Source organism: Ptychodera flava, chromosome 6, assembly GCF_041260155.1.
Source record: "Ptychodera flava strain L36383 chromosome 6, AS_Pfla_20210202, whole genome shotgun sequence".
In the NCBI taxonomy this organism is placed as follows: Eukaryota; Metazoa; Hemichordata; class Enteropneusta; family Ptychoderidae; genus Ptychodera; species Ptychodera flava.
In genome coordinates this window covers 29,290,666-29,304,313 of record NC_091933.1, presented here as the reverse complement: position 1 = coordinate 29,304,313, position 13,648 = coordinate 29,290,666, and positions in this window count along the sequence as shown.

Sequence of the window (13,648 nt, the reverse complement as noted above, 5' to 3'; positions counted from 1 at the left end):
TGACGATGGAAACGCAAAATGACCCCGTCCCATTTTACAGCATCTAGAATGACCAGATTTCCGTTGAAACAGAAACGGTAAACTTTCACTGTTCTTAATGATTTCAATGCTGTTCGAAATTCAAAGTACCCCCTCAAGTGAAAATTTGTTGCCCCATAACGTTCGTTTTGTCGTCCTTTTAAGATACAAAATGTGTACCTTTTTATGCCAAGGTAATAATAAAATATTGCCCTGATTGTGATCATGAGTTTTGAGGCCTTCTTTCAGACATGTAAATATGTCCCGACTAGGTCCCATTCCAGTGCCTGTAAAGATTTAAAAAGTAGGCTACGTGGTTATTGGAAAGTGCTCAGTTCGAGATTCAAACATCCAGTTGCACCCTTGGGAACATCGCAGGCTTAGCTGGGTAACGGGTATTTGGGTATTCTTACACCCTTATCCAACTTTCATCACATTGCGAATGCTGTGCCTAAAGTTGTTCGATATTGAAAAGATGTAATTCAATTAACATCTAATATTGGGAGAATGCGGGAAGCTCTTTATGCACAACATATACTTTTGTTGACAAGTCATGATAAGTTTGGCACATCATTGTAAAGAACAACATGGGCACAGGATATCCAATGCACTCAGGCTATGTTGACAATCTGAATTGTGTATTCAATATATTTTCAGGCGTAAGGATGAGAAACTGTAGTATAAGCAAAACAAATGAATAATGCTACTTAATGTTTCAAATTGAAACAAAGATGGGGATTAAAATGTGAATCAAATCGAGCATTCATAAAATGAAATATATTGAATTCAGATTTTATGAAAATTTCGTGACCAATGGGTGCTCAAAAAATGAAAGATGTTATGAAAATAAGCCCAAAGGGCGCGCTGACATTGAAAGATATTTAAAAAATGGTGTGCCCGAAAGGCAGCCCGAAAAGTAACGACATTGCATGCCCGTGGGGAGCGCTGCAAATTTTAAGTAAAGACTTAAAGTAGCTGTCCGTGCATTGTTTTCCATCTCATATCCGCGGGCAAACATTTTTCATTTTTTTTGACGTCCTTGGCTGGATTTTGTAAAAGACTACCTCTCGTACTCTTTTTTCACCGAAGTCTTCCAAGCCCGCCAGAATATCAAATAGTCCACAATGAATGTACTATACAGTCATATCATGTTAGTGAAAAGTTAAGAAATAAAGATCTCTAACATGTCTCTTACTTTAGACTTATGATGTTTTGGTCGATACACACAGAAAAGGATATATAAATGTGTACAACAGTTACAAAGGTTGTGTCTCCTTCACAGGGGGACGTGCGAGTTACATGTCATTTATGTAGCATAATTGCTTGCAACTAAAAATGCTGTGTCATCAACTGCTTGGCTAAACAACACCTAAATGGACAATGGAAAATCTCGACTGTCCACTTCTGTAGTAATTTAGTAGATGTCAGAACGTATTGAGCACAAGCCTACAGTCGATAGATCATTCTCAGGATTCTATAGAATTGGAAAAATAAACTGACCGAGACGACCTGTGAAATTTGATCATAGGCAGTATAGGCTTCTACTCGCTGTGATTTTAATAACATCGAATTATTTATTAAAGGTTGTGAAGAATGAAATGCACTGGTAACTTGCGTAAAACAAAGACTTTTTAAATCTCAATATAGCTCACATAAATAGCGCTCATTTTACACATACCTAACGTGCTTCTGTACCAAGTAATACAAAGGTACGATCAAGCCCGTTTATTTTCTGCTGTTCCCTATTTCACAACCCGGTGAGGTGTTTTTTCGACCACTAGCTAATAATTTAAAGCGAGTCAAATAACGAAGTTATTTATAAATGGCTGAGCAGAGTTCAATCGCAGCATTTATATAGGGCTTACAAGCAGCAGCATTAAGCAATATCTCAAAAACTATGTCTCTGATAAAATCGAAGATTTACGATTTATATCGTCGTTGCCCAGGTCTGGGCTTGTCACAGTACATGTGTACTGAGATATAACCTGAATTACGACACTTAAGAAACAGTGTCCACAACGGCGGGACTTTGCCAAGCACACATTTGGTCCAAAGTCTACATTGTCTCATTACCGTAGAATGCCACCTCAGTTCATTCGAGAAAATATCGCCAGAAAGTCACTTTTCACTGAAAATTTCTGAAGGCCAGTTGGATCTTTAATCTGGTTTCGTGTTTGAAGACACATAAGGTGCTCTACTTGTACAAGAAAATTCGACCATTATAACAAGGTTATCAAGGTCAGATACAAATTGACACTTGTCGGGGGCTGCCGAAGCTCCCTCTATGGCCGTTCTTTGTATGTTAAAGTTTTCAAGTGCGAAAATTAACGTAGAAAGAAATAATAGTGACTTACGAAATTTCTTGAATAACTATAAACAGGGTTTGTTTTTGATCACCGTTACTGTACGGGATGGTTATTTGAATAGATTCTAGAATTGGAGAACTCACTAATGGGATTAAATGACTCTAGTTAGGCCGCGTTCAAAAAAAGTGGTGAGGGGGGGGGGCTGGAGGAATTCAGGGGGGATTCGAAAATTTTTGGGGTAGTCGAGGGGGGACTTGAAAGTTTTGCTCTGCCTATAGGGGGACCTGAAAATATTTTGACTCCCAACATTTTGATGTCGTCCAATGGTTCTAATGTTAGTAATAATTAAACAAAATCTAGAACTGTTTTGTCATATTTTACGTCTTTAGTCTCGAAAAATGTATGAATGCCATTAAATTTTCATAGAACAAGTTGGCCTTGTAATGGGGTAGGAGCTACAACTGTTGATAATTTGTTCAATATTTCTATGCAATGTATCAAACACAGTTTCTTGGTGTCTTTCTGCAGCATGCTGCTGAAAAACACAATATTCAGTTGGTCAACAAAGCCCGTTTGTCTAAATATTGGTGATAATTGAATGATGCAAATGCACGGTACACGTAGGCTGTGTTGGCAAGATGAATACTGGATAGCTCAACATTCTGTAGGGAGTAGAAACAGAACACAATTGTATAAACTGAACAAAAATATTGTCAAAATGAAAAGTTAATACAACTACTGCCCTGCTAATACATACAGTACATGGCAGTAACAGTGATACTTGTAGCTCTGACTCTGATGTAGTTTAAGAAGAGTTTCGGTCATAGGACACTCAACAGTGAAACATACATCTTATACTTGTACACAAGATCCAGCCAGACAGCAACACATAGAAGACTAGGGGACTAACAGTTACCATGAATTTTTGAATTCTGGCATATGAGAACAATCAAATATTAGAAAAAAAAGATTGGGTCACCATACTTGATCTTATACAAATGTACGATGAAAAGCCAGTTTTTCTAAAATCACTTAAAATCAATATATAAAACCATTCATTTCAAGTTCATGCAGTGAATGAAATTTTCACATCTCGTTGTACCAATAACACAAAAGTAAAACTCTGAACAGTAAAGACTGTAATTTAAATGGAAAAATGTGTGATTAAATGGAATGTCTTATTTGTTATCAAATTTGCCATTATTACACCCAAAATTTCTGAGATTAAAACATTAATTTCATGGAATATTTTAACCTTCCAGTATTGTCAATTTTGTAAAACATTTTATAAGTGGCATCTAAGTTGTATATGCCTTGTACTTTTGAAAAAAAAATTCGGTAGGTCACTGTGCTCATTTTTTCACAATTTGGTTAAACGTAGCTAGGAATACACAATTTTCATACTCTCTCATGATTGTCATTTTGTGTGCTTTTCAGCTGGTGCCATTGAACTGGCCAGAGTTGGATAAACTCAAATCGGCTTGGACTGAGAAATCCAAAAAGTTCACTGATGCATTTAAAAATGAATCAATTTAAGAACTTGCCCTAGGTATATGGCTCTACAACCTGCTGATAAGAGGTAGTGTTGAACATTTGCGTGCAGAACGACACATTAAATGGTTTTTTTTTACTCTGCGTGCATTCCTAATAAATATGCGGCTATATGGTAATTTGAGGGGGACTTGAAAATTTTTGAGGGTATTGAGGGGGGGACTTGAAAATTTTTGAGGGTATTGAGGGGGGATCTGAAAAAAAATAAGATTTCAATCGCGATTCCTCCAGCCGCCCCTCCCTCACCATTTTTTTTTGAACGCGGCCTTAGAGTCCGACCGCCCTTAAGCATGCCGCACACGAGAGAAATTAGCTGAGCAAAATTTCATCCAAGGCTGTTTGCTCAGCTTGAAGGCCGCTGTACGCATTAGAAAGATAGGCCAATCTGGGCGGTCATTTTGGACTGTCTTGTGATCTCCACGCGCGCGCTTGCGTCAAAAAGATGTGAGGAAAATGACTTTGTCCGGCGCACACGGTGAGGAATTTGCCTCGCGAGGCAAAAAATATCAAACACGTTGGATATTTTGCTCAACGCCTCGCGAGGACTAAAACTCACGAAAAATCGACAGCACACGAGGGTAAACTAGCTGAGCAAACAGCCTCGAATGAAATTTTGCTCAGCTAATTTCTCTCGTGTGCGGTAGGCTTTTGTTATTTTTTGCCTCGCGAGGCAAATTCCACACAGTGCGCGCCGGAGAAAGTGATTTTGCTCACGTCCTTTTCACTAAAGTCCATAGCATTGAAAATGCAGTCGCTCGCGGTTCTATACACACGGCGAATGCCGGCAAAATACATCACAAAAGACATATATTGGCCTATCTTTCTATAAAAGTGTACAGTAGTACACTAGTAATTTCTCTCGTGTGCGACAGGCTTTATAGTGAAAAATTCTAATATCTTAAGACAACAATGCCGAAAAAATGTGAGAAGAAGTAACCAGCTTTGTTTGGAATGGTAAACATTACATAATGGACGTGATTGGTCAATACGGAAGCGTATAATTGGCGTGGAATGATGAAAGTTGATTGGCTCATTTACTCAAGTGTCTGAATCCGCACAGCATGTCCAAGTGTTTGCATACGCGTAGGTATGCGTGACAATCGGACACAATGCAGACAGACAGGCAGAAATTATTACATGTGTCGCGTAAGCGTAGTCAAAATACAAAATGCATCATTACATTTACTGAAATTCACTTCTTCATCATAAACGATCGATTGGTAGATTGGTAATTTATGACATTGTTGAAGGAGCGTCAATGGTGTCACGTGAGACACGCTACACAATAATAACTGATATGGTCACCCTTTCACCATACTGTAATATAGGCCTGTGTCTGATCCCATGTGTCCTGTAGCAATAATCAAAAATGAAATACACAGCCTCAACATGATAAGATTCCGTCTTACGATAGTAGAATTGAAGCTTAACTCGTTAGAAATTTGGCGACCAGGTTAAACACAGACACTCATAAAACAAGTGAATAATAGGAGATATAAAAAGTCATTTTGAACCAAGACATCAATAATCAAAACGAACAAACAGATTTTAAACAGAGAAAGCAGACAAATCTTTACATATTTTCAACCTTTCTTACGTCGATAGACAACTCCCTACATCACGTCCAGCGGGTTCATAAGCCACGGCATTGTATTGGTTTTCCTGATGCTTGTACGTACTTTTATGTTTGTACTGACCTACCCAGCATCGATGTCAAGATTACCTGTACATCGATGCTACACCTCTTATTTTAAAACAACAGAGAATTCGGATGATGCAGGTTCTAATTGACAGATAGCTATAGCAGTGTCAACATAAGTACGATTGCAATGCCGTTGATAGGAACTGTTGTTGCCACCGCGACAACGACACTATGCACTGTTACAAAATGCCACAGAAGTTCGAGAGTAAACAACACATAGTCCGTGGGCTAGAGGGAGTCTACGTGCACCCCCCACAGGATAACAAATCTGTATTTTTCAGAAGCCTTGGGATCCCTAGAATACGAAATGGAATTTTAACAGAAAAAAATATAGGGATGGAATAGCTGTTATGGTCATGTTTTGAAGGGTACCGCAAAATCACGATTTTCCAAGCCAAATGCATTTTCGTCAAATCTGTCTTCTTGTAAGTCATGTGCTGAGCTCATTTTGTAACATAACCTCACTTGTTTGGTATCATTAGAAAGGGAATTTATTCTTCTTTAAGATGACATATTGTACTAAGCAATATCTTCTACAGTTTTTGACCAAAACTTACCCCATACCCCAAAATTTAACATTGCAAATTACAGTAAATCTCAAATTCTACCAATTCTTTAGCTTGGCATAATAAAAAATGCAATGCTTTGTCTGAAATCTGTTTTATTTGATACAGGAACATGTCAGAAATATGAATTGGTTTTTAACAGAAAAAATATTGGGAATCTACAGCTGTAACAGTCATATTTTGAAGGGTACCGCAAAATCACAGTGTTGCAGATTTGCATACATTTTTGTTAAATTTGTCTTCTTATAAGTTATCTGCTGAGCTTGTTTTTGAATATAACCTGTTTTGTTAGGTATCAATAGTAAGATAATTCACTAATCTTTGAAATGACATATTGTAACATGCAACATCTTCTATAGTTTTCATGATATATAACCAAAACTTACCCCATACCCCAAAGTTTACATTGAAAATTTCAGTCAAAGCTAAAATCAAATTCTACAATTTTTTTAACTTGACACAAAAACTCTGGCCGTTTCTGCTATTAAATTTGTTTTATTTGGTACAGGAACATGTCAGAAATATGAAATAGACTTTTAACAGAAAAAATATTGGGAATCTACAGCTGTAACAGTCATATTTTGAAGGGTACCGCAAAATAACAGTGTTGCAGATTTGCATGCATTTTTTTAAAATCTGTCTCTTTTTAAGTCATCTGTTGAGCTTGTTTTTGAATATAACCTGGCTTGTTAGATATCATTAGCAAGATAATTTACTAATCTTCATAATGACATATTGTAACATGTAATATCTTGCATAGTTTTCAAGAAATATGACCAAAACTTACCCCATACCCCAAAATTTACATTGAAAATTTCAGTCATAGCTAAAATCAAATTCTACCATTTTCTTTACCCAGACACATAAAATCAGGCATTTATTTGTATGAAATCTATTTCATTCGGTAATGGCTCATGTCAAAAATATAAAATAGACTTTTAACAGAAAAAAGATTGGAATTCTGTAGTTGTAACAGTCAGATTTTGAAGGGTACAGCAAAATCTCAGTATTCCTGACTTGCGTGCATTTTTGTTGAATGTATCGTCTTGTAAGTCATCTGCTGAGCTTCTTATAGAATATAATGTAAGTTGTTAGGTATCATTAGTAAGATTATATACTAGTCTTTAAAATGACATATTGTAACAAGCAATATCTTGTACAGATTTTTATGAAATATGACCAAAACTTACCCAATACCCCAAAATTTACATTGAAAACTACTGTCATAGCTAATGTCAAATTTAAGCAATTTTTTTACGCAGATATATAAAATTAGGCAATTTTTTGTACGAAATCTGTTTTATTTTGTACTTGGCCATATCATAAATATGAAATGAACTTTTAACAGAAAAAATATTGGGATTCTATAGCTGTCAGCTGTATTTTTAAGGGTACAGCAAAATCTCAGTATTCCTGATTCGCATCCGTTTTTGATAAATCTGTCATCTTATAAGTAGTCTACTAAGCTTGTTATTGATTATAACCGGGTTTGTTTAGTATCATTGGAAAGGTAATTAACTGGTATTTACAATGAAATATTGTAACAGGCAATATCTTGTATAGTTTTCATGGAAATGACCAAAACGTACCCCATACCCCAAGGTTTATATTGAAAGTACTGTCATACATAACGTGATCAATTTCCGTGAATCTTTAGCTAGACATGATAAAAATAGCTCTGTTTCGGTATTAAATCTGTTGTATATGGTACTGGGTCATGTCAGAAATGTGAAATAGACTTTTAACAGAAAAAAATATTTGGACTGTATAGTTGTAACAGCCATATTTTGAAGGGAAATGCAAAATCGCAGAACCGCAAACTGGCACCTTTTTTGTTAAATTCTTCTTCTTGTAAGTAATCTGCTGAACTTATTTTGTGACACAACCTGGCTTGTGAGGTATCATTAGTAGGGCAATTTATTCTTCTTTAAGATGACATATTGTAATATACAATGTCATTCATAGTTTTCCTGGAATATGGTCAAACTTTACCCCATACCCAAAAAGTTCAAATCGCAAATTACGGCTCATCTTAAATTCTACCATTTTTTGCTGCACATAATACAAAAGGCAATTCTTATTTAAAATCTGATTTATTTGTTACAAAAGTATGTTACAAGTATAAAATTAACTTTTAACGGGAAGATGATAAAATTTAGTGGCCACTTGGATCATTTTTGGAGGGGGAACCCATATATTGCAAATGTATGTGTTTCGGCAAATTTGCCCTGATACCTGGGTACCCTTCCAAATATGATCCAAAAGGCTACAAAATCATATTATGTTCCTGTTAAAAGTTAATTTCCTGTTAAAAGTTAATTTCCTTTTTGTAACATACTTTTTTAACAAAACACAGATTTCATAGATTGCATACAAGCATTGCCTTTTGTATACTAAGTTAATAAATTGTAAAAAATGATAGAGTTTCAGATTTGCAGTAAGTTGCTGTGTAAACCTTGGGGTATGGGGTAAGATTTGGTCCTATTTCATGAAACCTAAACAAGACATTGCATATTTAAAATATGTCATTTTAAAGACTAGTGAATTACCTTTCTATTGATACCTAACAAGCCAGGTTATGTCAAAAATCAAGCTCATCAGATGACTTATAAGACGACAGATTTAACAAAACAGCAAGCGAGTTTTCATTACTGTGATTTTGCGAGACCCTTCAAAATATGACTGTTACAGCTGTAGAGTCCCAATATATTTTCTGTTAAAAGTCTATTTCATATTTCTGACATTCCCCAGTACCAAATAAAGAAATTTTATATAAAGTATTGGCTTATTTGTTATGTCTAGCGAGAAAATTGGTAGAATTTGACGATAGCTACGAAAGTAATTTTCGATATAAACTTTGTCGTATTGGGTAAGTTTTCGTCATATTCCATGAAAACTATATAAGATGTGGCATATAACAATATGTCATTTTAAAAAATAGTAAATTAGCTTTTCAATGGTATAAAATAAACATGGTTATATTATATAGAAGCGCAGCAGATGACCTACAATGGGACAAAGTTAACAAAAACACATATGAGTCCGCACTGCTGTGGTTTTGCAGTACTCCACAGAATATGCCTGTTACAGCCATAGAATCCAAATATTCTTTCTGTAACAAGTCTATTTCATAATTCTGACATGACCCTGTACCTTATAAAACAGAATTAATAGCAAAAATGGGCAGCTTTTATATGTCTACATAAAAAAATGGTAGAATTTGGTTTTAGCTATGACTGAAATTTTCAATGTAAACTTTGGGGTATGGGGTAAGTTTTGGTTATATATCATGAAAACTATAGAAGATATTGCATGTTACAATATGTCATTCTAAAGATTAGTGAATTATCTTTCTAATGATATCTAACAAGCCAGGTTATATTCAAAAACAAGCTCAGCAGATAACTTATAAGAAGACAAATTTAACAAAAATGCATGCAAATCTGCAACACTGTTATTTTGCGGTACCCTTCAAAATATGACTGTTACAGCTGTAGATTCCCAATATTTTTTCTGTTAAAAGTCTATTTCATATTTCTGACATGTCCTTGTACCAGATAAAACAGATTTAATAGCAAAACCAGGCAGATTTTATGTCTACGTAAAAAAATTGTAGAATTTGGTTTTAGCTATGACTGAAATTTCCAATGTAAACTTTGGGGTATGGGGTAAGTTTTGGTTATATATCATGAAAACTATAGAAGATATTGCATGTTACAATATGTCATTTCAAAGATTAGATAACTTATAAGAAGACAAATTTAACAAAAATGCATGCAAATCTGCAACACTGTGATTTTGCGGTACCCTTCAAAATATGACTGTTACAGCTGTAGATTCCCAATATTTTTTCTGTTAAAAACCAATTCATATTTCTGACATGTTCCTGTATCAAATAAAACAGATTTCAGACAAAGCATTGCATTTTTTATTATGCCTAGCTAAAAAATTGGTAGAATTTGAGATTTACTGTAATTTGCAATGTTAAATTTTGGGGTAAGGGATAAGTTTTGGTTATATTTGACAAAAACTGTAGAAGATATTGCTTAGTACAATATGTCATCTTAAAGAAGAATAAATTCCCTTTCTAATGATACCAAACAAGTGAGGTTATGTTACAAAATGAGCTCAGCACATGACTTACAAGAAGACAGATTTGACGAAAATGCATTTGGCTTGGAAAATCGTGATTTTGCGGTACCCTTCAAAACATGACCATAACAGCTATTCCATCCCTATATTTTTTCTGTTAAAATTCCATTTCGTATTCTAGGGATCCCAAGGCTTCTGAAAAATACAGGTTTGTTATCCTGTGGGGGGGGGGTGCACGTAGACCCCCTCTAGCCCACGGACTAACATAGTTAACATCACAACTCAGTTGCCGACAATGTTAAACTCATTCCTTCAATAATCTCTATTCCTGTGGAGGAAATTGTATTTCTTCAAATCTGCCTTTAAATTTGTTTTGTCCTCACTCACCGTAGCATGGGGTGTCGTTGTGATGTTTTTATTTTCGATCGTTGTCAGTTTGGCAGTCGATGCCCGACATACAAGGGGTTTTAGATGATATGACGCCAAATCAATACAGTGATAAGATTTTGTTCACTGGTGTCGTTGCCTTCAGGCATCAAGTTATTTAGCCATTTTCTTAAGTATACCGAGGAAGTATCGTCCACCAACAACTGTTTTCTCGTCTACTGTCATCGTCATGTTTTGCTGGAAATATCTGGCTGCCTCCTATCAGAAACACCAACTATATTCAAGCTTGAGAACCGATCTGATGATTTATTGTGTCTATTGAAATGAGTCAAAATGCTGTTAAGTAGAACATTGGGTTACATTTTGCAGGTTGCAGTGATCAGAAAAGAACTAGCAGCACTCCTGACCTGTGTAAAGTACAGTGTAGATGCATCCAATATAAGATGTAATGCAGGCAATCTTCGCCAGACAACGACTTTGTTAACCATGTTACTCCTCCGAAGACAGTCGGTTTTATTTGTGTTTAGAATGGACGAAGATTTATATTTACTGTGCTTTGCCTATATAAGTCTCATTTCGCATGTTTATTTTATGTTTTGATACAAATGTGCATTCACATGAACCAAGAAGCCATTATCTTCAAGAATAAAGTCAGTCAATTTGTTTTACAATTGTTAGTCGTATACATTCAGTAATTACATTTACGTCACTGTCTCTTTTACGTAGCACCATGAATTCGGTAGAAGTGCGCCCCCAGCGCCTGTTTTTGCTCTGTCATTTGACTCAATTGAGTCATACGATCGAATTTCAAGCGTTGGTGGAGAGACCGCTAAATCTACTGGGTTACTCGGTGAATTCCTCCTGGTATTTTACAACAGGTCACTGAATGGTTTGATTTTTCGTCTCGTTTCCAATTTCAATAACTTGATGTATTTAAGCATGCATGGCACCATTGTCTATGTTCGTCAAAATCCATCAATCCAAATTATAAAAGCTGATAAGTAATAGAGTGCAACAAAGAGTTTATACCCCTGAAGCCTGGAATCTTGTAAATTCAAATCTGCAGTCCTTGCTAAGATGAAATGCAGCGCAGTCTTTCCGTAATCGGGCGTCAAGTTTCTGGACAATCACCTTTGGTCTGGCTGTAGTTATCTGTCGCTGAGCCAATGCGTCGTGTTTTAAAGTTACAACACGTCTACTTCAGCATACCGTATATGTCTAAAGCGGTCATTCATTGACTTGACCTTGTTTGAGTGTGATGACCGAGTATGCAGTTGCCTCGCTTTACATGGCTGGTTTTCTCATGCATGATGGGAGATATGTTTTTGTTTTGTTTTGTTTGTTTTGTTTTGTTTTTTTACTTCACATCAGAGAAAACAAAGTCTTGGAATAAGTACAACTGTATGAGCATTCCTAGGATGAACATTGAAGAACAACTTGATTGCTGTCATCACGCATATTTTAAAAACAAATTGTTCAGTAGGACCGTAACTTCTGTAAGATAAGTCAGAGGGTAACGACAATGACAGGAGCGCTGCTATTGCCTTTAGGCTTACTGGTCAGGCTTGCACTGAACACCCGGGTCTTTGAAAACTCTGTACGTTTTAAACAAAATTAAATATCTTATTACGATGATTAGTACATACAATTGAGTTTTTGTATTTTAATTATATATTCCGTGCACAAAGATGTGTTACTTTTTAAAGATCTAAGAAATGGGATGTTCTGTTCAAGGTTTCACAGATGTCTAATGCCATCCTTTCTCATCGCTTGTGGAATTTTTTTGTATCGTATTTTGTTTTTCTTCTAGAGTGATGAGACATGGGAAACCTCTTAAACGTATTGTTTCATGTTAAGATAATGATTTTGTCGTCACCTTATCCAAATTAAGATCAAATGAGCTTTTTGCTACACGCCAATCTTCAGGATCTCTTTCCTTATCAAATGTGACTCTAGTGTCACTTCTTAATACTTTGTATGGATGAAAATTTTACAGATGTAAACTTTAACAAAGTTTCTCAACGGAAAACTATTTATTCTTTCAGTAATTCTAGGTCAGAAAATGAGATATGTCAATCAAAGAGATACCAAGCACCTCTACAGGCGACGATAATATCTGTACATGATAAGTAAACGCACCAGACGGCGTGTTCCCATTCATGATAATTTGAGTCAAACGTAGTCTATTGAAGGGACAATAGCTGTTTTTATAACGGTTTCATAATTTTGTTTCAAAAAAACTAGCCCATTTTATGAGTCTCGTGAAAGTATGTTTCGTTACAAAGATTTACCATGCAAACATGAACGATGTCCAATATCACTGTGACAAAGGATTGAATTTGATCAGAATTAACCTAACCACACACCTAACAGACCAGTGAGTGCAAACAATAACATATAGAACATCCTGAGAACATTGAACAGGAGGCATTTTGACGTGATTTTTTGAGTAGAAAAAGAAAGTAACCATCTTTTTTCAAAAGTACCGAAAAATACATTAGACGTTTTATCTAGCGGAGCTTTATAAAGCTGAGCGAGGTGTGGTTGCCCATGGAGTGACAAACAGACATTTTGAGACAGATATATCGAAGGACAGAATGTGACAAAGGCTGACCAGATTGCTGAAGAATGGAACTCGACATAGTGTCACGTTAAGTTTGAATTTCCCAAATATGTTTTATAGATGTATAATGTCGCAACGTTGTAAGAGACTAACATACTGGCTGGCCAAAAAGACATCGAGGGGGCGAAATCGGAATATCTGTCTGCGAGTAACACGGTAACATCGGATCAAATACTAACGGGATGTTTTATTCTTAACTAGAAACTTCTAGGCTTTATTGACGTCATCCAGCAGAAATTGTTGAGAACGAAATACTTAACTGAAGCCATTTCCCTTCGATCACAAGTTTCCTTATCAACCGAATACTTCTAGCTATCAAAGAATTTATCTATACATGTATGCAGGTCACAGTACGGAGACAGGCTATTGTGAAATTCGCCTCGTATGAAATGTTAGGTTAAAT